Below are 27,479 nucleotides of genomic sequence, written 5' to 3'. Positions count from 1 at the left end.
TGGTATTAGATGGTAAAATTCCCTCAGTTAATCCTCATCCTAGTCCTCATTACCCCAGTCTATGTTCTTTCATTATTTAGAACATCCAGGAAATTCCTTTTCAGGGTTGCTGGTGTGCCTTTCTGAGAGCAAACCTGTGCATGCAAAGAAGATATTTTCATTTCTTAATGAAGTCAGCAGATCGCCAACCACGCAGAGATGTCTGGAAGATTAGCAGGCACCTTGGGAATTAGTAAAATGGTTCGCGCCAGACATGTATGTTGGGGAGTAACGACAACCAATTTTATTGTCCAAACATCTATTGATTAGTGGTGGATCCCCAGTCTAACAGACTGACCAAGCCCGTACATCTCTGCCTCTTCAGAAGAGAAATAAATAATGGTTTTTTAACAAGTCACCTAGGCCAGATCTCAAATTCATTTTTATCCCCTTTCCCTTCTCATCCATTTTTGCTTCCCTGCTCCTTCATGCTGTTTTGTAGAAACATGTAAATTATAGCCGTCTTTTGGAGCAAATGCATTTTCCCTTTGACACATTCTCTTTCTAAAGTCAAACCATACGTTGTGGAGATGAGGAGTGTCTTGGTGTGGTGCATTGCAGGGGTTTCCAAACTCTGCTTTGTAGAGTCCTCAAGGTTTCTCGTATCTCCTAGGGCCATAAGATGTAGAATGCGGGTAGACAGATATGACGATGTGCATGTGTGTGTGTGTGTTGGGGGAAGGACGGTCAAACACCACTTCACTGAAAAGATTATTGGTATTACCAATTAGGGTTGCTTACATTAATTTATTTAAATAATAATTCTATTTTTTTAATTAAAATAACAAAATGTTTAGAAGCCAATGGTCTAAGGGGATAAAAACATTGGTCAAAGCACTCTGAGAAGCAAGTTGAAATTTTAACTCCAGCGCTATTGGATCTCAGACCTTGGGTAAATCACTTGATTCTCTTAACTTTCTTCTTTTTTTAAATGTCTATTTATTTATTTTGATGTCTATTTATGTATTTAAATGTCTATTTATTTATTTATTTAAATAAATGTCTATTTATTTATTTAAATGTCTATTTATTTTGAGAGAGAGTGTAAGCAGGGGAGAGGCAGAGAGAGAAGGAGAGAAAAAATCCCAAGCAGCTGCCATGGTGTCAGCATAGAGCCTAACGGGGGGCTCGATCTCATAAACCATGAGATCATGACCTGAGCCGAAATCAAGAGTCAGAAACAACTGACTGAGCCACCCAGGCGCCCCTCTCTTAACTTCCAATGCACTTAACCAGCAGTGTAAGGAGGCTAAAGAAATTATTACTAAGTTCCTTCTGGTTCTCGCCTTGACAATTATATGAGAAGTTCAGTAATTTTCCCTTCTAATATATGCATTTTATCAGGTTGCCGTTATTTACAGGTAAAATCTTTATAAAAGTGCTTCTGAAATCTGGGACCAAGAGTCATTTGCAGAGCTGTTGTCTAGATTTAATAATTTCAAAAGTCCTTCTTGGATCCCAAATTCTAAGATTTTTATGGTCTTTTTATATGCCATTATAGGTCTACAGGGATGCATATGGTAAAAGTGGGGTATTTGCAGCCTTTGCTTTCCCTCCGCATGACAATAGAGTTTTCTTTGAATTCTCTCATTCTCTTTTCCTTCTTCATTCTTCTAGAAAGTTCTTGAACTTGTAACTAAAAATAAATAAATATATATATCTCAGGAGGCTTAGATGAAAGCAAAAGAGGTTTTACTGGAAACGAGTCATTGGAGCAAGATACATGGAAATACTGTGGTGTATGCAAAGAGTCGGTCAGAGAGGAACAATAAAGACACTTAAAAATATTTCTGGGATATATATATATGTCTTGAGTTATTTTAAAAGGGTTTCGTTGCATGGATTAATGTTCTTTGTGCTGAAGTCTACCTTCAGGATTAAACTAAGCACCCAGAGTTCAGGGGCACCTGGGTGGCTCATTCAATTAAGTGACTTCTGCTCAGGTCATGATCTCATGGTTCACGAGTTCAAACTTTGCATTGAGCCCTGCATCGAGCTTTCCAGTCTCAGTGTACAGAGCCTGCTTTGCATCCTCTGTCTCCCCCTCTCTCTGCCCCTCCCTTATTTCTCCCTCTCTCTCTCTGTCTCTCTCTCTCTCAAAAAAAAACCAACAAAAAGCAAAAAACAAAAATCATTAAACTACAGGGTTCGTAGCTCTGTAGGTGTTCCAGAAGGCAGTATTGTTTAGTGACAGAAGTATTAGACCAGAGTCTGAACTGTAAAATCAGCAAAACCTTTGGGAGTTTCCAAAGCTCACCAGGGTTGCCCTTGAACTCGCCCTAAACTCAGTCCACCCACCCACCCACAGAGGTGGTCACGCCAATCAGAATTAGCCTGTGTCTGGGAGGAACTGAGTCCTTGCCCTCTCATTCTCTGCCTCCCTATCTCCCCTCTCTCTAGCTCATGGGTGCACTCTCTCTCCTTCTCCATGAGCCTTGCCTGCTACTCTCTGCATATCTACTCCCTCTCCTCTCTCTCTGCCAAACAGCTTTCACTGGGTCCGTTTGGATACACTTATCTCATAGCGCCTGGGTTTAATATACCCTTAGTTCCAGACACCAGCAAAAATGAACTGATACCTTTCAGTTGTAATTCCAGATCCACGGCAGAAAGAATTTGGCCAGCCCAGCTCTGTCCGGGTGTTCACACCCGGTGTCAGCCTCAGCCACGCAGTAAGTGTGCAGAAGCCTCTCCTGAACCGTGATACTCCGAACAAACACGGGGGGCTATTAGTTTTCCTCAATTTTGTAAGGCTACCGTTTCTAAAACTCAAGGATCCTGTGATCTTTCCACACAGGGTGAGCATGTCTTCTGCTTCCACAATTCTCCAATTTGCCACCTCGTTAAGAATTACACATAGCCCATTACCCCATGAGCAAACACGGGCACACCCTGGAATTGGAAGATCTGGGCACTGAACCATACACTTGCATTGCTTCAGCCCCGCTCCACTGACACACATTATAAGACATTATTTACCCCAGACCTCTGTTTCTGGAGGTAGGAATTCTCTAATGATGGTTAAGACTCATCATTGGCCAATCTTTCCCTTTGGGTTTCCTGAGTGTTTTCTGACGGTCTGTCTGCCTGTGTTTTGTTGGTAGCAATGTCAATAAAGCATAGATGGTTTCTGAAAAACCTATGCATGCTAACTGATAATCCCTCCCGGTCTAAAAGCAATGGAGTGTCACTTGACTTTCACAAGAAGCTTTAGCAGCCCCTGTCTTATTTAGCCAGTCATTGTTATAAACTAAATTGGGTGCCCCTCCACCAGATTCATAGATTGAAGCCCCAAGTTCGAGTGTGACTAGTTGGAGATGGGGCCTTTAGGGAGGTAATTAAGGTTAAATGAAGTTATAAGATTGGGCCCCTAATCCAATGTGATCCGTATCATTGTTAAAAGAGGAAGAGATACTAGAAAGCTCTAAACATACACGGAGGAGAGACAATGTAAAGCTATAGGGAGAAGGGAGCTGTCTGCAACCCAAGAAAAGAGTTCTCACTGGAAACTAACCCTCACAGCATCTTGATCTTGGACTTTCAGCCCCCAGAGCTGTGAGAAAATACATCTCTGTTGTTTAATCCACCCAATCTGTGGTATTCTGTTATGGCAGCCTAAGCTGACTCATACAGTGATGCTATAGACACATGCTCAAAAACAAAAGAATGGATGTTCATCTGTGGCCCCAGCTATCCCCAGAGGGAATGATTAGTTTCTCTCTCTGGGTCAATTTCTCTAGTGGCATTAACATCTGATTTGCACTTAATTGATCTGATCAACTCTGCCCTGATCTGAACTGGTCACCAAGACAAGCGAAAACCCCAAATCGACCCTGCCACTGTCTGCTGTTTTTCAGTTGTCTAGACATAGTCATAAATTGCTGGATGACTGCCCACTGTAAATTTTTAATGAGAGATTTTGAAATTAGAAAAGGAGGGAAGCAATTGCAATTTATGGCCTGGAGTTATTCAATAAGCAGGGACCCACCTGAGAAGCGGGAGCTGGCCATCCATCAGCTGCCTTGTGGCACCAGCCCTCTTGGTTATGCACGCCCAGAGCACAAAGCTGATTTCACTCCCTCCCCTGCTCTTCCCAGAAAAATCCCATGATGCTTCCTCCTGATTCTCAGATTAGGGAATGAGAATTTAAAAATTCTCCAGAAAGCATAACATTCAAATCAAACAAAGGTTGTTTAGGGAATATCCGTTACTCTGATTAAGCAGGGATCAATGATCCCTTTGAAAATATGAAGCAGATATGGCCCTTCTTCCCAGAAAATATCTAGGTATTGTAAAGAATTTCAGGAGCAAACAAGTATCTCTAAGCCTGTCTATGTACCTGTAGACTCTAAGTTAATACCCTTACAAGATAACCTGTGTACCAGGTCCCTTCTGTGTCATGAATCTGGGTATTCTGAGCTTTGTTTCTATATAAATGTGATATTCCGAAAGCAATACAACTGGATATATTCTAATAAAATGTGCTTATTGAATTTGGCTATACCATTTTGCCCCCAAAAAACAAGTTTATATCTATACACAGAATGTGTGTGTGTGCGTGCGTGTGTGTGTGTGTGTGTGTGCTTATGTTTGTGTTTTCTTTCCCTTAGAAAACTTTAGTATAAGACACTATCCATGATGTTAACTGAGGTTTCATCTACGTAAAAATCTTGGTGATGAAACGTGTTTTTCCCTAGTTTCTCCCCATTAGGTTTCTTCATAGAAGCAATAAAAATTGTACAACTCAACACGGTTACCTTTTTTCTCGGTTCCCAGAAATCGTATAACTAAATTTTATTGGCCAGAGCAATAACCAGTTTACTCTAAGTTTTTAGAAATTTTCCTTTAGCTTTAAAAGCTTATTTACCTTTAACTAATTTAAAACAGAACATCTTTTTTGAAATAGTAAACAATTAGTCTCAGCAGCCAGAGAAGTGACAATTTTTAATAGAAATTAAGATGCTATTGCTTCCAATATTGAGTTGAAAGGGGTGAATGATACTCTCTTCTCAGTGCAAGGATGATGCTAGATGTTTGACTCTCACTGGGATATTCTTTTACTCTTGCAGCTAACATTCCCAAGAATGCAATTAGAGACCAAAGACCCCACTAGGTAGACATCGGAGGGGTGGGGTACAAATCAAGCAAGATAAAGTTCTGCCCTTACGAGACGGATCATTCATAACTTGGGAGACAGACGAATAGACAAATAAAGCTGTGTGAAAAATGCTATGTTGGATGTACACACAGGATGCATCTTTTGTACGGTCTTTTTTTTTCAGTAGCTAAGTAGATATAAAACGTCTTTTCCACCTCTCGGTAGAACAATCTGTCTTTCATTTTGTCACAAAGTCAATCTTCCTGCAAACTGTGCATTTCCTTTTAGTTTCTCTGATTGAGAAGTATAGTTTCAACTTTGCACCCCATGAGAAGAAATACAAATGACCAACAAAACTATTAAGGAGGTTAACTTCCTAAAAATAAAGAATTTAAATAATAATTAGATACCTTTTTTGGCTACCAATTTTATAAAAAGATCATGATTAAGTACCGGTTAAAGTGTGTATGGCGGGAGAAACACCATCACATACTGTCAGCAGGGGCCAAACTGTTAATATACTTCTAATGACCTAACTTTTTGAATAGCTTTTGAGTCAACATTTTTCAACAAATTTATTCTAAAGAAATGATCAGTTATATTTGAGACCTAGATAGACAATATTATTTTTAACAATAAACGCATCTAACAAGCTATGATGCATAAAATATAATAGCCATTGCAAATGGAACTGCAGAAGCATGTTCATTATCATGCAAAGAGTTTCATGGAATTACTGATGAAAAGAAGGCAGCTTCTAAAACAGAATACCTAATAACAAATCACGCATGTGCACGTGTGTGTGTGTCTGTGCACACGCATAAGGTAGGTAGGCAGATGGATAGGCACATAGATGGAAATACATAAAGATATATGGATACAAAATCAGGATAATATACTTTGAAACATTGTCTTTGAGGCAATGCTCCTCACATGGGTCCTAAGGCCCACTAGTTTAACAACCCTTCAAGGATTTTGTTAAAATGCAGATTACAGGGTCCAAACACCAGTCCTTAAATCAGAACATCACGGTTGGGGACAAGGATCATATTTTAACAAGCCCCTTGGGTGGTTATTATACTATAGAGACATGCAGTCTACAATTAAAAGGGAATGACTGATATTAATGCAAGTTTCCAGTAAACATTGCTTCTGCTGCAGGAGGCAACCCAAACAACAACATAAATAATGATAGCATTGGATTGTAACCCACAGACTAAAACATGAATATCCATAAGTCCCTATGGATAAAGTTATAGAATTAAACAAACTCTTCCTTAGGAAATAATTCTAAATAATAAATGGAGAGAGAGAGAAATAGCAAATCACCATTAGGCAAGTGCCACAGCAATTACCATAGAGAAGGTCAAATAGTGGAGCTAAACTTGATGGATAAAAGTTTGACGGGAAGGAAAGGACGTTTGGATCACCGTAAGGTGTCTCTGCCGGGGTGTTTACTCATTTCGAGGGGAAAGATTATAACTTCGTGAAGAAACTGGCAGATACTACGTCAGCCAAGTCATTAAGGTTACCAGCAGCCACAAGAAAACTCAGTATCATGAGCTCCTTTGATACGATGTACTGAGAAAAAGACAACCTCGTTCTTGCTCCAAAACCTATAATCTCATTAGGACACAAGAACACATCAGAGAGACACAGATGTGGGGACAAAGCAAGCAACCAGTACTCTTTGAAAGTGTCTTGACCGCAGAGGACAAGGAAACACTGAGGAACGCTGGCAAACGGAGGAGACCAAGGGAGAGAAACTCAAAGACATATGAGACCCTAGATACAATTCTAGAAGAGAAAAGTGCATTAGTAAAACATACAAACAAGCAAACAAAAAACAACAACAAACAAGCAAAACAAGAACAAGAACAACAACAACAACAACAACAACAACAACAACAAAAACCCGCAAAACTTGTTAAATTCCAATAAGGTGTAGTTTAGTTAGCAGTACAAACCGAGGGAAATTAACCTCGGTTAATATGTTTTGGTCACCTTGCAGTGTGGCTACATAAGATGTTAGCATTGGCGGAAGCTGGGTGAGGAGCATAAGTGGACTTTATACTGCTCTTTGAAGCTTTTCTGTAATTCTAAACTTCATTCAAATAAAAAGTTGAGGGGCGCCTGGGTGGCTCAGTCGGTTAAGCGTCCGACTTCAGTTCAGGTCATGATCTCGCAGTCCGTGAGTTCAAGCCCCACATCGGGCTCTGTGCTGACAGCTCAGAGCCTGGAGCCTGGTTCGGATTCTGTGTCTCCCTCTCTCTCTGACCCTCCCCCATTCATGCTCTGTCTCTCTCTGTCTCAAAAATAAATAAAAATGTTAAAAAAAAAAAAACAAATAAGAAGTTGAAAAAAAAAAAAAAAACAACCTGGTAAGCACTCCCTTTATTCAGCATCTGTCAATTCTCACTAACATATTTAGAAATCACAAAGGCAATCACGAAAGCACCCAAAACTGACCCTCTGGTTCTAGGAATGCCAAATTCTTCAAGGAATTCCCTCCAAATCAGGCTGATGATACTAAACTGAGAAACCCAGTTGGTAGCCAACAAAGGATTAACCAACTGAAAAAGAGAGGGACCACACAGATAGACCTGAAAGGGGGAAGACCCATCATCTGCCCCTGGCTCAGAAAGTCAAGGTCTACTGGAGTCCCAAAGCTGCACAACCGTGTCTCCCTGAGGGTAGAGCTTTGTGAGGAGCTTTTTAGTTTGGACAGGCGCTCCTGGGGTCCTCCACTATCTACCTGAAACACAGGGAGGCTTTGGCCCACGGAAGGCTCCAGAGCCTTGGCTGCACCTGTGATGGTGGGGTGACCAGCTCATCAGCTTTTCAGGGCAGAGCCCTCAGGGTGGTGATGAAGAGCCTCCGTAAAGCTTATAGGCAGCCAAGCCTCCACGACAACTTCAGCATCCAGTATCACCGAAGGGGTGTGAACAGCAGGGAAAAACTCGGCAAAGGCACCAACTTGTCCGTGAGCACACCTGAGACATCTCCAAGGATTCTCAGAAGGGTTGGAAAGTACGAACAATGGTAAAGCGTGGCAAATGATGGTGACGGCCAGTGGTATATAGTTTATTTCGGCAGCCCCGGCACGAGACTTAATAAATGTTAACCGTTATTTTTATTGTTATCCCATTTGCAATTTCCGGCTAGGGAAACATGATCAAACACTGCTAGAACTAGGTCTAAGTTGTTAAAACTCTTTTCCAGGTGCTGTATGAGCTGAAGGAAGCCGGGGGTGGGGGGCAACCATGAACAGGGGTGCCAACCGGGGTGTTGGTTCTAGATTTGCATGAACTCTGACCAGCAGCTGTTTCTCTCTGAGCCTCTTTTCTGTATGTGTGGGGGAAGGGTGTCAACAGCAAGACTCCTTTCAGCCTTTGCGGTCTTGTTCTGTAACTCCAAATTCCTTAAATTCTTTCATTTCTCTAATTCTTGGACAGGGTTACACAAGTTCTTGACCCTCTGCTAAATATCAATAGAAAGGAGAATGCACTCATTAGAAATGCAAATTCTCGAACCTGACACCAGCACCTCAGAATCAGAAACTCCAGATGATTGGGATCCTGGATAAAGCTGGAGAACCACAGTTCTTGAGCAGCCTCTCCATCTCCAAAGAAGAAACGCTGTTGTCCTAGAAAGAGTTGTGAATTGCCTCAAAGGGTGGGATACAGGTTACCGCGGGAGCAAGATCTGAAGCCAGATCTGCCCGCCGCCCCGAAGAGTAACAATGACATGATAGCTAGCATTGAATAAGACCTTCTCATATGTCAGACAGTGCTGAATATTCAACGTAGACAGTATATTTATCCTCGTACAGACTTTATTAGCTAAACGTTAATTTTTGGATTCAGGTCATAAACTGAGGGGTGGAGAGGGGCAGCCACTCTCCAGAAGCGAGTTGCAGAGTTGACAGTTGAGGAATCCGAATTGGAGCTCAGTTAGCGGTAGTCTGCAGTCTCCACGCTGAACCTTCTCAGAATAGTGGTGACAAATCGTGGTTTTGTCTTTTTTTTTTCTTTAAACTACAACCACGATTCTTATACTGGCTGCACACATTCCAAGGAAACACAAACCCAGAAAACAAAACAGTTACTACTCTAAAAGCCACTATGATTGTAGCTTTGGCTTGTAACTCCAAATCTTGTTTTCTACACATCTTAAGAGACTAATGCATTTAAAAGAACTAGCTTGTGTTTTGGAGGCACATCACGTATGAAGATATAATTCTGAGGCATCAATAAGTTGAAAAGGGGTGGGGATGGAACTATAAAGAATCAGAATTTTTGTATATGATTGAAGTTAAGCTGGTAGAAATTCAAATTAGTGTGTTATAGCTGTAGGATATTAAGAGTTCTCCCCACGGTAATCAAAAGAAATGGCTACAGAACATACACAAAAGGGAACAAGAAAGGAATTGAAACATTTGCTACTAAATACTTACATACATACATAGATACATACACACATGCAATACATATATACATGAAAACAGCAACAACAAAACATTAAGCACAAAAAGAGATATTAATGCCAGAAATGAGGGCAAAACAGCTATAAGGCATATAGAAAACAAATAGCAAAATGACACAAGTTCCTCCCTATCAGTAATTACTTTCAAAGTAAATGGATTAAACTCTCCAATCAAAAGATAGATATTGGCAGAATAGATAAAACACAGGATCCAACTGTATACAGTCCATAAGAGGCTCCCTTTAGACCCAAAGACATGTAAAGATTGAAAGTAAAAGAATAGAAAGATATTCCATGCAAATATAACTTTATATTATGTATATTTTACTATAATAAAAGTTTTTGGGGAAAACAACAACAACAACAACAACAACAAACTAGAAGAGACTTCTAAAATATTAATGCCCAGGCTCTGCTCCATAACAATTAAACTATAATTCCATAATCCAGTGGTTCTTAGCTCTGGATGAAGAGTAGCACCACCTGGTAAACTTTTATTTTATTTTGCTTTTTAGGTTTATTTATTTTTGAAAGAGAGAGACAGACAGAGCATGAGTGGGAGAGGAGAGGGGCAGAGAGAGAGGGAGACACAGAATCTGAAGCAGCAGGCTCCGGGCTCTGAGCTGTCAGCACAGAGCCTGACGCGGGGCTCGGGGCTCAAACTCAGGAGCCATGAGATCATGACCTGAGCTGAAATCGGACGCTTAACCAACTGAACCACCCAGGTGCCCCTCACCTGGTAAACTTTTAAAACATACAAATGCCTGAGCCCCACCTCTCCAAGATTACCATTCAATTATTAGGGGTGATGCCTGGGGTTGGGATTAAAAAAAAAAAAAAGCAAAAACAAAAACTCCTTCGTCCCCTTTGTTATTATTTGTGAGTGTTCCACTTCCAAAATCTCAATTAACCTATTCTGCTTTCTGGCCATTTTCTTCTATATTTTCAGCCTATTCCCCTTCACGCCTCCAACCCCAGACCTACTAGGATCTCAAATCCACTGATACCTATCTCCATTGGTACAGATATTGGTATCTCCATCAGCACAACCACCACAGCCATTACCACACACACACACACACACACACACACACACACACCCCTCTTCACTTTCCTCCCTCCATAACTTAGGGACCATAGGCCATTACAGGCGTACCTTGGAAATATTGTGGGTCCAGTTCCAGCCCACTACAATAAAGTGAGTATCGCAATAAAGTGGACGAAGTAAACTTTTTAGTTTCTCAATGCATATAAAAGTCATGATGACACTATACTGGAGTCTATTTAGTGTGCAATAGCCTTATGGCTTGAAAAATAACGTACCTACCTTAATTGAAAAATACTTTATTGTTCAAAAAATGCTAACCATTATCTGAGCCTTCAGTGAGTTGTGATCATTGATCACAGATCACCGTAACAAGTACGATAAGAATTAAAAAGTTTGAAATGTGAGAATGATCAAAATGCGATACAGAGTCTCAAAATGAACACAGGCTGTTGAAGAAATGGTGCTGGTAGACTGGCCAACGTAGGGTTGTCACAAACCTTCTGTTTGTAAAAAACAAAAAACAAAAGCAATATCTGTGAAGTCCCATAAAACAAATGCAATAAAATCAGGTATGCCTGCATTATAAATACTCCCATGCATTATGATCTATTCCCTGGCTCCTCTCTGCCTCCTTTTCCTGTGCCTAGAAAAACTCCAAGCCTCATTAAATCCAATTGCTTTCAGATTCAACTGCACTGAATATCACTGGAGGAAAATACCAGCCATGTTGACGACTGTTGACGGGCCCCACTTTGTATGCATGATAGCAAATCTCAAGTGGACCTTCAGCACTGGCAGGCAGCCCTACAGCTGATTCACTCTCCAGTCTTCAGTCTTCCATATTGCCAGCTAACACTGTTTTCCTTGCCCTTCAAACCCCAAATACACCTTCCGCGCTAGGCACTCTTAGTTGATGACTTGGCTTCTCACTTCCCTGAGAAAACAGAAGCAATCTAAAGAGAATGGTTCCCTGCTCACCACCAACCTTCCACACGGCCTGCCCCTGTACTGTTCACCCTCTGCCTTTCTTCCTGTTACGGTGGATGAATGGTCGGGACTCGAACGTAAGAACGATATTCCCTTCCACTTGTTCTCTGGGATTCTTCCTATCCTGTCACTCAGGGACTTTATTCTTAGAATTTTCTCCTTTCTCTACAGTGTCACTGATTTCCCTTCCCTTCGGTTCATTGCAATTGGCACAAATATGCTGTAGTATTTTTATTAAAAAATAGCTCTTTTGATTCCACATCCTTTTATAGCTACTAAATCATTTCTCGGCTCTGCTGCAAAACAAAGCTTGAAAGTGTCGTCTCTGTTGACTTTCTCCCTCGTCCCATCTCCCGTTCTCTCTCAAAATTCCTTATTTGGAACTTCACGCCAACGTCCTCCACTGAAACTCTGTCTAGGTCACCGATGACCCTTACGTTGGCGAACACAATTGCCCTGTTTCTTGATTTCTGAAAAGCATTTTGCAAAGCTGACCATTCTCCTCTTGAAGCATATTTTTCTCTTGGCTTCGGGGAAACCAAAATTCTCTTGTTTTATTTTTACTTCGCTTTCCTTTATTTCTCAACTATTTTTGCCTGATTCTCCCATCTTCTAACACCTAAATTTTGGCTAGTAGCACATACCCCATGGGTTTGTATACAATGGGGCTAAATGCCATTTACAAGCTCAATGACTCCCACATTTATTTCTCTTTCCTTAACTCCAGACTCCATCTCTAACCACCTCTCCGCGTTGCCTCAGAGTTATTATTTTTTGTTTTAATTTTTTTTTAACATTTATTGATTTTTGAGAGACAGAGCACAAGCAGGGGAGGGGCAGAGAGAGAATGAGACACAGAATCCAAAGCAGGCTCCAGGCCCCGAGCTGTCATCACAGAGCCCAGTGCGGGGCTCAAACCCACGAACTGTGAGATCGTGACCTGAGCCGAAGTCGGACGCTCAACCGACTGAGCCATCCAGGTGCCCCTTCCTTGGAGTTATTGAAGAAGCATTTCACACTTAGCGTATCCAAGGCGACATGCTTAGCTTTCTCCCATAAATATGTTCTCCCCTAGTACTTTCCAACTTACTTTATGGCCAGCCTATAGCCCAGATGCCCAGATAAAAAATCTATGGAGACATCACTGACCTTTCTCTTTCTCTTGCTCTCTAGATCGAATTCATGAACAAATGCTGCCTCTTCTAGTTTCAAAATATTTCCCAAATGTCTTACCAGTCCGGCTCGTCCTCGGGTCCCGTGGTTCAAAACTGCTCTATTCCCCCATTAGCATCACATCCTGAGCAGCGCTGACATGGCTTTGGCGTTATCCTGGCCTTACCGTTTCCTCTGTGTGTCACCGAAGGCAAGTCACATCACCTCTGGTGATGTATATTTAAATTCTGGAAATTTAACTATTTTGAAATATATAAAATTTATCAGATATATACAATGTATTTAAAATATACAAAATCTAAAATGTACTTGCAATATAGAAAATATATAAAAATTTATTTTTAGCTGTTTAAAATATATAAAAGTATTTTTATTTATTGAAAATATACCAAATTTATAAAATGTATAATTTATATGTGTGTGCATAAATGTATATACATGTATATATACGTAAACATGTATGTGTATACATAAATGTATATTTCTATGTATGCATGTGTGTGTGTATGTGTGTATGAAAGATAGACAGATAGATAGATAAATAGACAGATATGGATAGATCCCAAATAGGACTTTTCCCCATCTTTACCATTATCCCTCATATTCAATCCACCATCGGCTTTTGTCTAGATAATTGACAAATGCTCTAAATTTGTCTTTCCGCTTCTGCTCCCGTCTGCCCCCAACCTTATATTCTGCTTTCCACGAGCAGCCTGAGGAATCCTTTTGAGACACAAGTCCCACTAGCTCTTGCTTCTGCTCAAATCCCTCCATTACTTGCCACCACACCTGGAGTAGTGGCCAACGACCTCAGGGTGCTTTACACAGCACTTCATGACCTTGGCTCTGCCTCTCTTTCCTGCTCCCTCTTCTCCAGCTACCTTGGCCTCTTTTTTGTTCCACGAACTCATCAGGCAAGGCCCTGCCCCTCTGCTTTGCAATGGCTCTTCCCTTTGTCTGGAATATCCTTCTCTCATCAATCTGCATTTCTGAGTACTTCGCTTCATTCGGGTTCCCTCTCAAAGGCCACCTCTTCATAGAAGCCTTCTCTGTTTACTAGAGGTATGCTGAACAGGCTTGTGTCAGATTGCAAGAGTCAATCCATTGACTCTTCACCTCCGTCAATCGTCAATCGTCCCACCTCCGCATTCAGTGATGGCGTGTTAGTAGCCTAAATCAGCCATGGTGGGAGTGTTTACGCCACAAAATCAGCAAAGGCTACAAGTCAGGCCCCTTCCTCTTTCTTTTTCCCCTTCAGGGCACACAACGCTATCTAAAATAGCATATCTTGGGGCGCCCGGGTGGCTCAGTCGGTTGAGTGTCCGACTTTCGGCTCAGGTCATGATCTCACGGTTTGTGGGTTCGAGCCCCGCATCAGGCTCTGTGCTGACCTCTTGCTCAGAGCCTGGAACCTGCTTCAGATTCTGTGTCTCCCTCTCTCTCTGCCCCTCCCCTGCTCACGCTTTGTCTCACTCTGTTTCTCAAAAATAAATAAATGTAAAAACAAATTAAAAATAATAAAATAAAATAAAATAAAATAGCATATCTTTTAGCTCATTCCTTGGTTTCAGTTTTCTCTATAACATCTGTAGCATCTGTGACTAACACTTTATTAAAATGGATGTAAATGTTTATTGCTTATTTATCCCACTGGAATGTAAGGTCCCTGAAGGCAGGGGCTTTGTCAATTTTGTTCACTGTTATATCTCCAATGCCTAGCACACTGCATGGCAGGGTCGATATTCAATTGATGTTTGTCGATTGAACAAACGAATGAGTACATCGTGAACATAATACCTATACTTGAGAGGTTGATATCTGCAAAGTGCTTTCAGTTATATTGTCAACCCTTTTAACTCATTTCTTTCCTTTCCCTCAGTTTCTGTCCTCCCAGGATGGAGTTAATTTTTCTTCTCCTCCAAAGATTCCAATTCCTTGCAAGTCAATTCCTAATGAGCATTCTCAAGGCTGGCCTCCTTATCTCTCCAACCGAAGCCTGGGATCTTTGCAGTCTCGAACATTATCACATCACTTAGTTTTCTGACCTACCTCTTCGTCAGCTGAGTCCCCACATCGAGGCCAGTCACAATCCTTTGGGACATATTTCTTTTCATCTTTATTATGATACAATTCTTAGCCACAAGTTCATGTCTCATGAAACACATAAAAAAGCACCTGCAAAGAGAAAGAAGCAAGGAAGGATGGAGAAGATAGAAAATATTCTAGGAAATTATAAAGTTTGGGCGGCTCCATTTTGCGGGGGTGGGGGTGGAGGATTGAGTTTCATAATTGAACTTGATGTGTGTTCCTCTTGCTTTCCAGCACATGCCTCCCCTATCCAACTTTCTGTATCATCTCTCTGCCTTTCTGGGAAAAGTCCTTGTGTGGTATAGCATCTTTGTTTTAAAAGCCATTGACCTAAAGCTGATGCTCTTGGGCTGTGTCTGTTAATGGACTTGATGCACACAGGGAAGAAGGCAAGGGCACTCACGCTGCTGAGCTTGAGCCCTCTGTTTCCTTGCAGGGGCTTGTAGATAATACAGAGTTGGGCTAAGGTGTATTAAGGTAAATAACAAAGCATGTGTGGATTCCCTCGTACCACGTCAGCAGAGACAGAAATTGCTGAGCTTTTCTGAAATGGACACACGTCCGTGACTGAGCGCGCAGTCGAAGGAATTTCTTGTCAGAGGCGAAAATGCAGGGAATGGCATTGAAATCAATTCTTTTATCCTGCCTTCCTGCTTTGTTCTAAAAACGGTGACATGTAAGAAATTAGTCTGTTGCGTTTGGTGTAATTTTATAAATACGAAGGGAATGACTTTTATCAATTTTCCTAATTATTTGACAGGAAATGCAGGGGATTAGTTTCCTCCAAACTGTATTGTGAGACAACTCATAAATTGCACTGCCATTTTTTTTTTCTCCCTCCTGTAATCCCTCATATGTCAGGAATGGTCTCAAGATTGAACAGGTGTTTTAATAATAGACTGGAATTTGCTTTAAAAAATACATTCCTGAAGTGTCTTTTCTAGGGATTTAAGCTGAGACCCACACTGTCAGAAAATCAAACTGAAAAGTTGCTGATCTAGAGGAGGCACAGGTGGAACAGGTGATGGCCAGAGGCGGTGGGGGGCTGGGAGGGTGGTCACAAGAGTGCTGAGAAAGCGCTCCTGTCTCCACCCTGCCCCCCACTTGGCTTGCTAAAAGTCTCAAATTACCTCCGATGTAAAACTCGGAGATTTCCCCTTGATGTGATGCTCTAAAAATATCCCTAACCAGATAGATCGCATTCATTCCTGGTGTGCGTTTGTAGGTCTATGTCTCTGTCTATGTGACTCTCGATTGTATGTGTGTATTTTGCGTGGGCGTGTGTATGTATCTGTGCCTTTCCAGGAGGAGTCTTTGATTTTAGGAAACAGGATGAAGGGCCTTGAAGATTTTGCAGTCTGTGTGTGTGTGTGTGTGTGTGTGTGCGCGCGCGCACGCATCTGGGCGTGTATATATGTGCCTGTGCATGTGGGTGGATGCGGATATGTGTGTGGTTTATGAGTGTGTCTGTGGATATGTGCGTGTGTGCACGCGTGTGCACGCTGGGTTGTCTGTGACTGCCTGGCTCAGTCCCTTTTCTAGTAGTCGTTTTCAGACCCCAGAAGAGCTTGGCGTCCCGGGCCCTGGGACGTGGATGAGGAACAAAGAGAGCCTCTCAAGGCGGAAAGGTTTTCAGAGCGTGGGCTGGAAAGGGCTGTGCCCCAAAAGGCTTCTCTGGTTCCTGCCTTTGCCCACATCAGCCCTGCTGGGGTCTTTCACACTCTTTAAGTAGTCAATCTCTAAGCTTCTAGCTGAGCATGATTGACTCTTCTTCCTAAAACAGCGAAATCCAAATGAATTAAAAATAATCTAATCAGTAGCTGTGCCTAAAAATTCAGGGTTCCCTATATATGCTTGCTTTATGTTAATTGTCACTTTATGAGAGGCTCCCTTTCTGACCACCCGAGCTCAAACAGCCCCTCACCCCCTTTCCTGCATCCTGCTGCACTTTTCATTCTTCATTATAACTATGTGATATTTGGTTCATATTTAATTGTATACTAAGAGTGCCTGCCCTCCAGCACGTGAGCTCCATGGGGAAGCCCAGTGCCAGGGGGAGCCCTGGTGGCACATCCTGGGGACAAAGTTGCCCAACTTTCCTGTCCAATCCTGAGGGCCTGAAAAGGCCCAGGGCCAAGCATTTGGACCAGCAGGGGAGGACTCTTATGAGAGCTACAGGGTGGTCACTTAAAGAGTCGGGGAGTCTAAGAGCTTTTACAGGAGCAGGAGGAAGACAGAGCATGAGGGACACCCTAAGACATCCTTTCCCTCTGTGGTCCAGAGGAGACACTTAGAGAGACGGAAGCACCAAAGAGCCTGTTGTATGCTGGGCTGTGCAGTCAGGCTTTCTGGAATTAAAACCTGATGCTTAGGCGACACGACTTTGCACAGGGCTTTTAACGTCTCTGCCCCTCCCTTGTTTAATCTGCAAAATGAGGTAAATATCTTCAAAAAAGAAGAAATACCACCCTTATGCATTAACTCTTAGAAGAGAATGATTTTTTGTATGCACATAAGGTGCCGTGTATATATGCAGATAGGGGTTAGAATCCATAAGCACTCAACACGGGTGCCATCATTGTCATTATTAGTCTTACTACCGTTTTCCAATTCTGTACTCTTCATCCTGCTGCTACTCCCATCATGTCCCATAGGCTCCTTGGGCCTAGAGAAATAATTTGTTAGCTTTTTAATCTAATTTATGAACTAGATTGAGGCTCCATTGTACAAGGTACGGAGCTAAATGCTGTGGAAAAAATTGAACATAAAGCAAACATTGCCTGACATCTATTTATGATCCGGTGGGGATGTAAGATATGCAAAACTACAAACCAAACCAAAGCATGGCACCATTTGATAAATATTATAGGAGAGATGCAAACAAAGGGCTGTGGGACTACAGAAGGCAGAGCATGTTCAGTGGGGAGTTGTTTCTGCGTGTAGACTCAAATTAGGGGGGTGAGAGAGGACCAGTAGGAGCAAAGAGGCAGAAGAAAAGACATTTCAGGGATAGAGTCACAGATCCTTTGCACGGTCACAGATCCTTTGCACGGGGGGGGGGGGGGAGGGGGGTGGGGGAAACGTCTAGGCCTATGTCTTCAGCCTGGAAATCTAGGAAAAGGTGAACGGGAAATAATAATCACAACCACAAAGCTGAAAAGACTTGCGTGGGGAGAAACGTGATGCTTATTCATCCAGATGGGTGCTGGACCAAACATTTATAAGCACATTCTCAATGGAACTTCTGCCTTGGCTGCATTCTCCCAGACAAGACCATGGAAATATGCGGTCGTATTTGTTTCATAGCCACCTCAGCTTCAACATTCACTCATCATTTTGGCACTGATTTTTCTGTGTTGATAATACTGCCCATGGGAACAGTCATCCATGAGTGCATTTCCTCGCGATGAGAGCTAACCATGCTTTGTAAATGGAAAAGCAACGTCTCCCACACTTCTCCCTAGCCAAATTCAAACGCATCCATAACCCCACCAAACCCAAGGTAGCCGGTGAGAGATTGTAAAGTCAGTCCTCTAATGCTTACGGTAGATCAGTCCTGCTACTTAGTAACAGATATTTGTATGGCTGTGATACATTGGGGAAATTTTTGTTCTCAGTGGCTTTTGTAATTCCATGTCCAAATGGTTTATGTGCCGTTGTTGGGCTTTTGGCTTAAAATAGAAAACATATGGGAGAAATACCAGCTTGTTCCTGTGTAAGACACTCCAGTTAACTTTTCTTTAAAAACATTATTCATCTGGACTAATTATTTTCATGTTCAAAACAAAACAAAGAACACACTGCTAAAAAGAGAAAAGAAGCCGCACTCATCTACTGCACATGCCTTTTGGGCTACGGTTAAGGAAAACTGGGGGCCATGGGAGTGTTCACACCCTGTGTGCCAGCCTCATAGGATATTAGCTCTAGAAGTAAAGCCCCAACCCCACAGTTCATAGATCACAAAATGGGAGGTGGGATGGTGAGATTACTAGCACAAGATATTATTAGTATAAGGGAGTTAGAAGGGGCGTCTGGGTGGCTCAGTCGGTTAAGCGTCCAACTTCGGCTCAGGTCATGATCTCACAGTCTGTGAGTTCGAGCCCCTCGTCGGGCTCTGTGCTGACAGCTCAGAGCCTGGAGCCTGCTTTGGATTCTATGCCTCCCTCTCTCTCTGCCCCTCCTCAGTTTGTGCTCTCTCTCTCTCTCTCTCTCTCTCTCTCAATAATAAATAAACCTTAAAAAGCTAAAAACAATCAGTGAGTTAGAGGGGAACACCATGACTACAATCAAGATTTCTTGCACTCTGGAAATGTTACTACCACAAGAAAGAAAGAAACATGAAGAAATGGAAAGCCATGGACGGGGAGAGGAACAAGGAAGCCAATTATATAGAAAGATCTGTGCTTAGGTACGTGCTGGGCCGGGTTCTGAGCCTGGGTGTGACTGAGACAAGATGGTGACCCCAGAGCACGGAAGACCTCGGGTCGCCTCAGCACGTGGCGGGCGGGGACCCCCACCAGAATCCTCTGGTAGGCAAACGGTTAGTCTTTTTGTGTGGAGCGAGGAACCTAAGTTAGGAAAACTGACCGAGTGGCTTAGCAGTTTGTCTACCAACTTTTACAGTGTTCCGGGCCCTCTCGAAGCTTGCTTTTCTGAATGCAGGGACTGGCCTGCGGTTTCTCAAATTGAGGCAGCGAATTGGAACTTCTTGGAGTGCCGAATAAAAGACCTCTTCCACCCCTGAATTAACGAAGCTGCGAGAAGTCATGTCAGGGCTCTCTGTCCTCTCCCCTTAGGAGATTAATGCAGAGGCACACATCTGTCCCTGCAGGCAGACCCCCCCCCACCCCCCCCGCCGCTTATTCTCCTCACCTCACTCCCACGCCCCTTCCCTCCCTGACCTGTTTAGATTTGGTCTCCAGCATCAGCTTCTAGGGTGTCCCCTCTCTCTCTCTGCAGAGAGAGTGAAGGAGACCAGGAATGAGATGGGAGAAGATAGCCATGTCTGCATGTAAATTTCACCAGCGTCCCTGTGTATTATTTCTTTTCCCAGGACCTCCTCATTAACCTCCAAGTGATCACGGACATAAAAACCGTGTGCGGAGGTATGGTGACCCTCTTTGGGGCACACACGAGCAACATAATAGAACACAGCTGCTAAGTATCAGTATCTGTAAAGACCCAAAAGACCTAAGGATTTGGGGGGTTCGCTGTAAGCATGGTCTCCTGTTATTGAGGAAGACAGCGGTTGCTTTCTCCTTCAGATTAACGCCTTCTCATTCCCAGTCTACTTTAGTGTGATGCGCGGGAGATTTCCCGGGATAAATAATTTCTGGAGACATTAACCTACCTTAACATCTCTTCCTGTGATAAAAATGAAACAGCCTATATCTTCACAATGACATTGTTTTGTTTAAAGCAGAGCAGAGTAATTTGCTTGGATGCGGATCTTAGTTCTGTTTAAGGGGAAAACCAGACTCGCTGCTGAATTCAAACTCAGGACAGCAATGAAATGGGTCTGTTCTGTCTTCGCGGGGGCAAATTTCCTATTTATGCCTGTGACTTTTCTGGCTGGCCCACTTGATTATTTTCAGGGACGATAGAAGAAGCAAAGGGTAGGTTTGCAGAATCAGTGAGCTCCTCTAATTAAGGATTAAATCAACACATCAGTCTATTGAAGGTGTCCGGATTTTTTATACTTCCCTTTTCTTCTTCGTGCTTCTTAAGTCAGAATTCCATGTTATGGTTGTGCTTCCTCACACGGCCTACGAGGATTATAAATACCCTTGAGATTTCAACCCCCCCTTACGGTAGATCAGCAAACGCCACAATTCTTTGTCACTTCTTTCTTGGAAATGGGTCCATTCTCCCATCTCTGAATCCGAGCCTTCTGACTTGCTTTGGCCAACAGAGTAAGTAACCTTCAACATTCTTCCCAGACATAGCTTCGGCCAGATCCACTCGTTCATTAACTACCTTTTCTTCCACGTTATCACAGGCAACACGTTCCCTATTTTCTACCAGTACATAAATAGCTCCTCTTTTCTCCAGCTCCCCAAGACAATTTGCCTCCTGTACTTCTTGCTGTCACCGAGTCTCAAGGCCCTTCCAGCTTCCATTTGCTACTAACCCCCAAGCCAATGTCACACATCTATTTTTTTTTTTTTTTTTTTTTTTTTTTTTTCCCCCAAGCCAATTTCACACATCTATTTTTTTTTTTTTTTTTTTTTTTTTTGTCACGGCTGCACCATATTTGCAGTACCAACTCTATTTCATTTCTTTATTGCTATGGAGCAGACCACCCTTAAACTTGGCTACTTAAAAGAGCAACTTTTAAAATTCTCTTTCACAAATCTGAATTGTGAATTTCACAAATTCAGTTGGGTGGTTCTTCTGCACCAGGATATCAGATAGGAGCTCGACTGGGCTGGTGACAGCAAGATGCACCTCCTCCCCCCGCCGCCCACACACACGCCCATAGCTGGCAGGTGATGCTGATCGTCAGTTGGGAACTCAGCTGTGATTGTCCCCTGGGACACTTACGTGGGGCCTCTCCATATGGCTTGGGATTCCCCAGCCTGCTGGCTGGGATCCAAGAGCAAGTAACCCCATAATGAGTGTTCTAAGAGGGATGATGTGGAAGATTCCAATGCTCTTCACTTGTTAGATCCAGAACTATCCCTCCCACCACATTCCACAGCATCCCTTTCACCGCATTCTATAGATTGAGGCTTAAAAAAAAAAAATCACAATTTCAGAAGATGGACAATAAACCCCACTTATTGGTGGAGAATTTGTAGCTGTAATTTAATAGGCTCTAACCTTCAAATGTTGTTTTCTTTGTGAGTGCTTTTTCTATTTTTACCATACGCTTCTTTCTGTGCATGCTCCCCTTTTCTACATTATCAATCCAGACACTTCCCCCCCTCCTCCCGCTCCCACTCCCGCTATGTTCTTGATCACCTGAAGGACTTATATCCTCTGGAAACATCATCAGTCACTAATTTTCTAAAGGTAAGATTACATTAAAATGTGTTGGAGATGGATAAACAAAACGGTTGTCAATCGATAACTCTTGAAGCCAGGTAATGGGTGAGTGGGTGTTTGCTCTACGGGCTTCTCTAGTTTTGAACATATTATAATTTTTTTTAACAGTAAAAATTAAGAGAAGGGACCATATGAGGGACTGGGAGGTACTCTTAAACAATAATCTTAGAGCAGATTCTAGCTGACTGGTAACACTCTTAGTAGCTTAATAACTTTTTTTTTAAACAAGTTCTCAAACCCTTAGAATACATATAATATAGACTTAGTCTCAGGAAACCTAATTAAGTACATGCATTTACCTGGGTTTGATAATCTAGGACTCACTGAAAGTATATAATTGCCAAAACCTTGGGAGGCAGAGCTGTGTAGTTACAGGTAGTAACAGAAACACTTGCAGTAACAAAAAAAAAAAAAAAAAAAAAGGTCTGATTAAGACTTCATTATAAAGGCTAATCTTTGAGCTATTTTATACTTGGAGACTGAGAGTGACCTTCATAATATGCAAGCTCTGATATGTGTTATTTATCTAATGTGTTTAAGAATACTACCTGGGACACCGGAAGTACCATAATAGCATCATCTATTGTCATTAGCAGCAGCAGCAATGGCAGCAAGCAGTAACCTGGCTGAAACCGGCCAGCGTGACTAGGGTGGGACTCTAATTATTTCTGGATACAGTAGTGGGACAACAGAGGGCACAGAACAAGAGCGGTGACTAAAGAACACCTAGCCTCAAATGAGGACATTCGTGACCCTGGGGATTCCATCCGAGTCACAGGGACAAAGGCTTGGTAAGTAATCACAGACTCGACTGCTATGATTTCTACATGCCAGTTGCAGTCTGTTTAGCTCATAAAACTTACAATGTCAACAGAAGAATTAATTGAAAAGAATCACAGCAATACTGAGAGTCACTGACCTGTGTCTCCAAAGAGCTATATGTCCCTTGGGCCACTGTTGAGCCATGAAGTTGCCATTGCCCTTAGATGTTTTTCTCTTTTGACTTCATCACCCCTGTGGGTGACTTGATGGAGAACATTATAGTTTTTTTTATTTTACGTAGTTGTTTATACATTCTCTCCCCTATTAGAATATAAGTCCCACGAGGTCAGGGCCAATCTCTTATTTGTTCTCCATTATACCTTCGGTACTTAGACCAGTGCCTGACATATTTGCTGAACGACTCTATGAGGAATGGCTTACAGTTTATTAATGTTCTGATGTCAAGAAACCACTTTGGGGAACAGGCTCCCAAACTGGATGGTGAAAAGCTATATCTACTCACCGTCTTGATTTCCAAAGTGGATGATGGACGTCATTTTCCAAAATGGTACCTAAACAGGGACCATTTCTATTTGGATACTCTTCACTTACAAAATAATCAAGTAGAGTGGCATCGGTTGAATGGCTTTATAATTTATCCTGGCATGCGCTTTGCTTATTTTGTAGGCAAATAACTTTTTATTTTATGAGAACTCTGCTTAAAATATCTGATATCAAGATTAGCAAAAATTCACAGTTAATATCTGGTCTATACCCAAAATTAAGTCATGAAAAATGTATTTCAATTATTCCTCTATCTTTCTACCTCTATTCCTACAACTGAATATTAATTGGTTACCGAAGTAATTGAAGAACTAATCTAGGCCTATAGTGAAACACAGCTATGAATATAGTTTGAAAAACTATAAAAAATCCAAAGTAGAGCATAACCTTTTAAAAACATGCTAGCAATAAATTTTTCTATAATACTGTCATGGCCATTATTTTAGCCTTTCCATAGCTCTTAATACTAACTACTGGTAATATTTTTATAGTGCTTTCTAGTTTGAAAAATACTTTCATACAGTCATTGCCATTCGGTTTTCACAATAACTCCACACCTAACGTATTGTTTCTAGCCTAATAAAACTATACCTAAGGTATAATTGTTTCTATTCTGCAGACGAAAAACCAGAACACTGAGTTTCTTAATTGACTTGTCCTAAATCATGAAGCTATTAGCATTCTTACATATTTAAATGTAAAAGGTTCCCAGGTATCTTAATCACATGTAACACACATTTAATTTTTTTTTTTTAATTTTTTTTAACTTTTATTTATTTTTGAGACAGAAGAGACACAAAGCATGAATGGGGGAGGGACAGAGAGAGGGAGACACAGAATCCGAAACAGGCTCCAGGCTCCGAGCGGTCAGCACAGAGCCCGACATGGGGCTTGAACTCACGAACCGCGAGATCATGACCTGAGCTGAAGTCGGCCGCTTAACCGACTGAGCCACCCAGCGCCCCTGTAACACACATTTTAGAAAGCATTACTCTGTGCATGTTACCGGAGCATCTACGTATCAAGAGAGACGAAAGTGACTCTCAGGTTACGGTCACTGGGAGACCAAGGCCACTGGGACTTAACACGGTTAAACACACCTTACTCCCTAGAACCTACAGAAGAAGGGAGACCTTCTCTGACTCAGTTTTCTTTTTTTCTGAATGAGTTTTTAATCACCCCACCCCTCCAGATTAATTCACATCTGTTCATGACGTAATGCTGGGGGTCAGCCCGGGCTCTGTCAAAATGAAGGCCGTATTACCAACCCTTAAATTACAGTATGTTTTACTAACCGGTTTTATGGACTAGACATTTCACTCGGGCAGAAAGGAATTCCCACTGTTACTGGGGGTAACAGAGTCTCCAGAACAGGCTACTGGTTCCGCCTGGCTCTGCCCTGCCCACCGCCTCCGTGCACCCCGAAGACAAAGGGGCAGGAGGAATTTGGTGAGAGATGAAGTCACGAAACCGACCGTCTTGATTTTAATTTCCCCTCGTTGGTGGGAAACAGCAAGCTGAGGCCATGACCTTTTACTGTGTTGTAGCGAGGAGTTTGAATCTAAAAATAAAACCTTCCTAAGGACAGAAAATTAACATCCTGACAGCAGCGTGGTGAGAACGTACGAAGAAAAGACAGAAAGTCACTTTTCTGTTCTGTTAGGTTTTATTTAGAGGCCAATGCTTTATAAAATTCTACAGATGTAATATACATGTCCTATACAGTTGAACTTACCCATTTTTTTTTTCTTCCCGGCTTTACGTAGCAAAATCGCATCAAAATACGCTATTTCATTTCTCATACAACCCTGTCGGCTTAGTCACCATTCTGAAGAAATAATTGAAAACCAGTAAGTGAAGCAGAGGGAAATTAAGGGAAGAGGCAAAGCTACCAACATGATACAAAATGCAGGACATGGTCTGGAGCCTATTACAAACATGTTTATTCATGCATTTAAAAATTGCCAGTTGCATTTTTTTCCTGAGCCTGTGTTTATGTTTGTGTGTAATAAGGGTCCGAGAATTATGACCTAACATCTGTAGCTGCTATAATTTTGTTTGCTCATTCATCTACTTCTTGACACACCCCGCAGTTAGTGCATGGCTACGATGCGTCGAGTACTTTTCTAGGCACAGGGATGTGGCAGAGGACGAGACGGGAAAATTCTCTGCCTTCCTGCTCCTTATATTCTAGGACAGGACATGAAAAATTAAGCAGACAAGCCGATGTGACACAATTTCAGATAAAAATAGGTGCTATTGGGGCGCCTGGGTGGCTCCGTCGGTAGAGCCTCCGACTTCAGCTCAGGTCATGATCTCTCGGTTTGTGAGTTCGAGCCCCGCGTGGGCTCTGTGCTGACAGCTCGGAGCCTGGAGCCTGCTTCGGATTCTGCGTCTCCCTCTCTCTCTGCCCCTCCCCTGCTCACGCTGTGTCTCTCTCTGTCTCCCAATAATAAAATAAAATGTTAAAAAAAAATTTTTTTTAAGTAAGTGCTATGAGAAAAAAATAAAGCACAATTAGAATTTAGACAGCCAGCGGGGTGGGTGCTGTTTTAGGTCAGGCCAGGAAAGGCTTTCTGAACAGAAGACATTTGAGCAGAGGGTGAAGGCTCCATCTGTTTGCTAGAGAAGCCCACAGAACTTCACGGTTGGGACAACGAATGGACACAGCATACCGACGTTGACAGCCAGTACCCAGGGCTGGATTCCTTCGTCACTGGGATCTCCCTGGGTACCTCCCCTGGGAGAAGGAATTTCCGAGGAGGGAAATAATCTCTAAGCGTAAAAACTCAGAATACAGACAGCGGTCGGGATGTGATTGTTGAGCATGGCACGGTGCGCTCACACCTCAAATCCTCTGGCTCTGCTGGCCAAGGACTCAATTATGCCAGAGCGCTTGGGAGACGTGCTACAGAGAGACAGCTAGCCTAGCCATGTCTCTAAAAGTTCCTCTTTCACATCCACCGCTGGTAAAAGAAAGCGTCGCTTGTGCAGGGACGTTTTCTTCCATTGCATTGTGTTACCTGGAAAAACTACCTCATTTAACTTCAGACGCATCAAAGGATGTCATCAGAGCAGCATGGTGGTGGAGACACGTCTGCCCTCTCTGACCCCCTCTTACTCTCCCTCTTCTGTTCACAGGACCCCTTTTTTCGTGGAGGCGAACCCATTCCGTGTGGGTCAGGTGGGGCTAAATCCACTTTCTGTAATAGCAGCAATTGTTTGACCCGGTCGGAATGTAGATGCCTCAAACAAAATAATCAGTAAAGGGTGAGCATGTGGTACAAGCCAGACTTGTTAGACTCTTCAGTAGAACGTTTCTGTAGGAGCCATCAGGAAAAAAAATCTTCCTTTTTCTAAGACTCAGAAGCCAAAAACAGATAAGTCCGGTGCTGCCACTGGCCATTCATGACGGTCCTTGCAGAGAGAGTATAAAGAGAGAAAAAGAGACAGAGTCCTGATGGCATTTGTGAACTCCTGGATCCAGCTATACCTGAAGACTATCTGTTAATACATGTTCCTGGTACACAGATCAATAAACTCCTAGGTTTGTTTCAACAAGTTTGAATTGGGTTACTGTCATGGACACTTGAAAAAGACCCACGTAAGGGGAATCAGGGAACCAGGGAATTGTGAGCAATGACAAGAAATTTGTCGGGAGATCAGCTGCTGGCCAAAGTCAACAAAACGGGGGCGACTGGGTGGCTCAGTCGGTTAAGCATCCAACTTCGACTCCGGTCACGATCTTGCAGTTCGTGAGTTCGAGGCCCCCCCCTCCCCATTGGGTTCTGTGCTGACAGCTCAGATTCTGCTTCAGATTCTGTGTCTTCCTTTCTCTCTGCCCCTCCCCCACTGCACTCTTTCTCTGTGTCTCTCTCAAAAATAAATAAACATTAAAAATAATGACAAATAAAAGTCAACAAAAGGGGCCATGGTGGAGAACAAAAGAAATCCTATAAAAAGGAGGAGAGCTGTGGTTATCGGAATATCTAAATTTATTTGTCAGAGGCCCCAGGAATGTCACGAAAATGACAAGAAATGGTGAGAGACATTCCAGTTGTTCTACTAAGAGCCCACCACAGGGTTACTGTGGTTTTATTGTCTCTGTGAGATAATACTTCTCACACTGGTGGGACCTAGACAACTAGCGTCCACATTATCGCTTAAAGACACTTTTTTTGGTAGCTA

The 27,479-nt window shown here is 42.4% G+C and overlaps 1 long non-coding RNA gene across 3 annotated transcripts; it reads right to left on the bottom strand.

Annotated features, from left to right (window-relative positions):
• Positions 1-1,446: 1,446 nt before the first annotated feature.
• On the bottom strand, positions 1,447-21,620 carry LOC125911127 (uncharacterized). Of its 3 annotated transcripts, none has more exons than XR_007454267.1 (4): positions 21,462-21,620; positions 14,880-15,005; positions 12,891-13,069; positions 1,447-1,675 (listed from the first exon to the last, which is right to left on the bottom strand). It is a non-coding gene; the product is annotated as an uncharacterized LOC125911127 (long non-coding RNA). The 3 variants fall into 3 exon arrangements; XR_007454266.1 differs by lacking the exon at positions 21,462-21,620 and adding an exon at positions 20,269-21,086; XR_007454268.1 differs by lacking the exon at positions 21,462-21,620 and adding an exon at positions 17,519-17,585.
• Between the last annotated feature and the right edge of the window lie 5,859 nt (positions 21,621-27,479).

This window comes from Panthera uncia, assembly GCF_023721935.1.
Source record: "Panthera uncia isolate 11264 chromosome C1 unlocalized genomic scaffold, Puncia_PCG_1.0 HiC_scaffold_3, whole genome shotgun sequence".
Lineage (NCBI taxonomy): Eukaryota > Metazoa > Chordata > Mammalia > Carnivora > Felidae > Panthera > Panthera uncia.
Note: the sequence above shows the minus strand (reverse complement) of the source record. Positions and strands in the feature narration are given on the sequence as shown.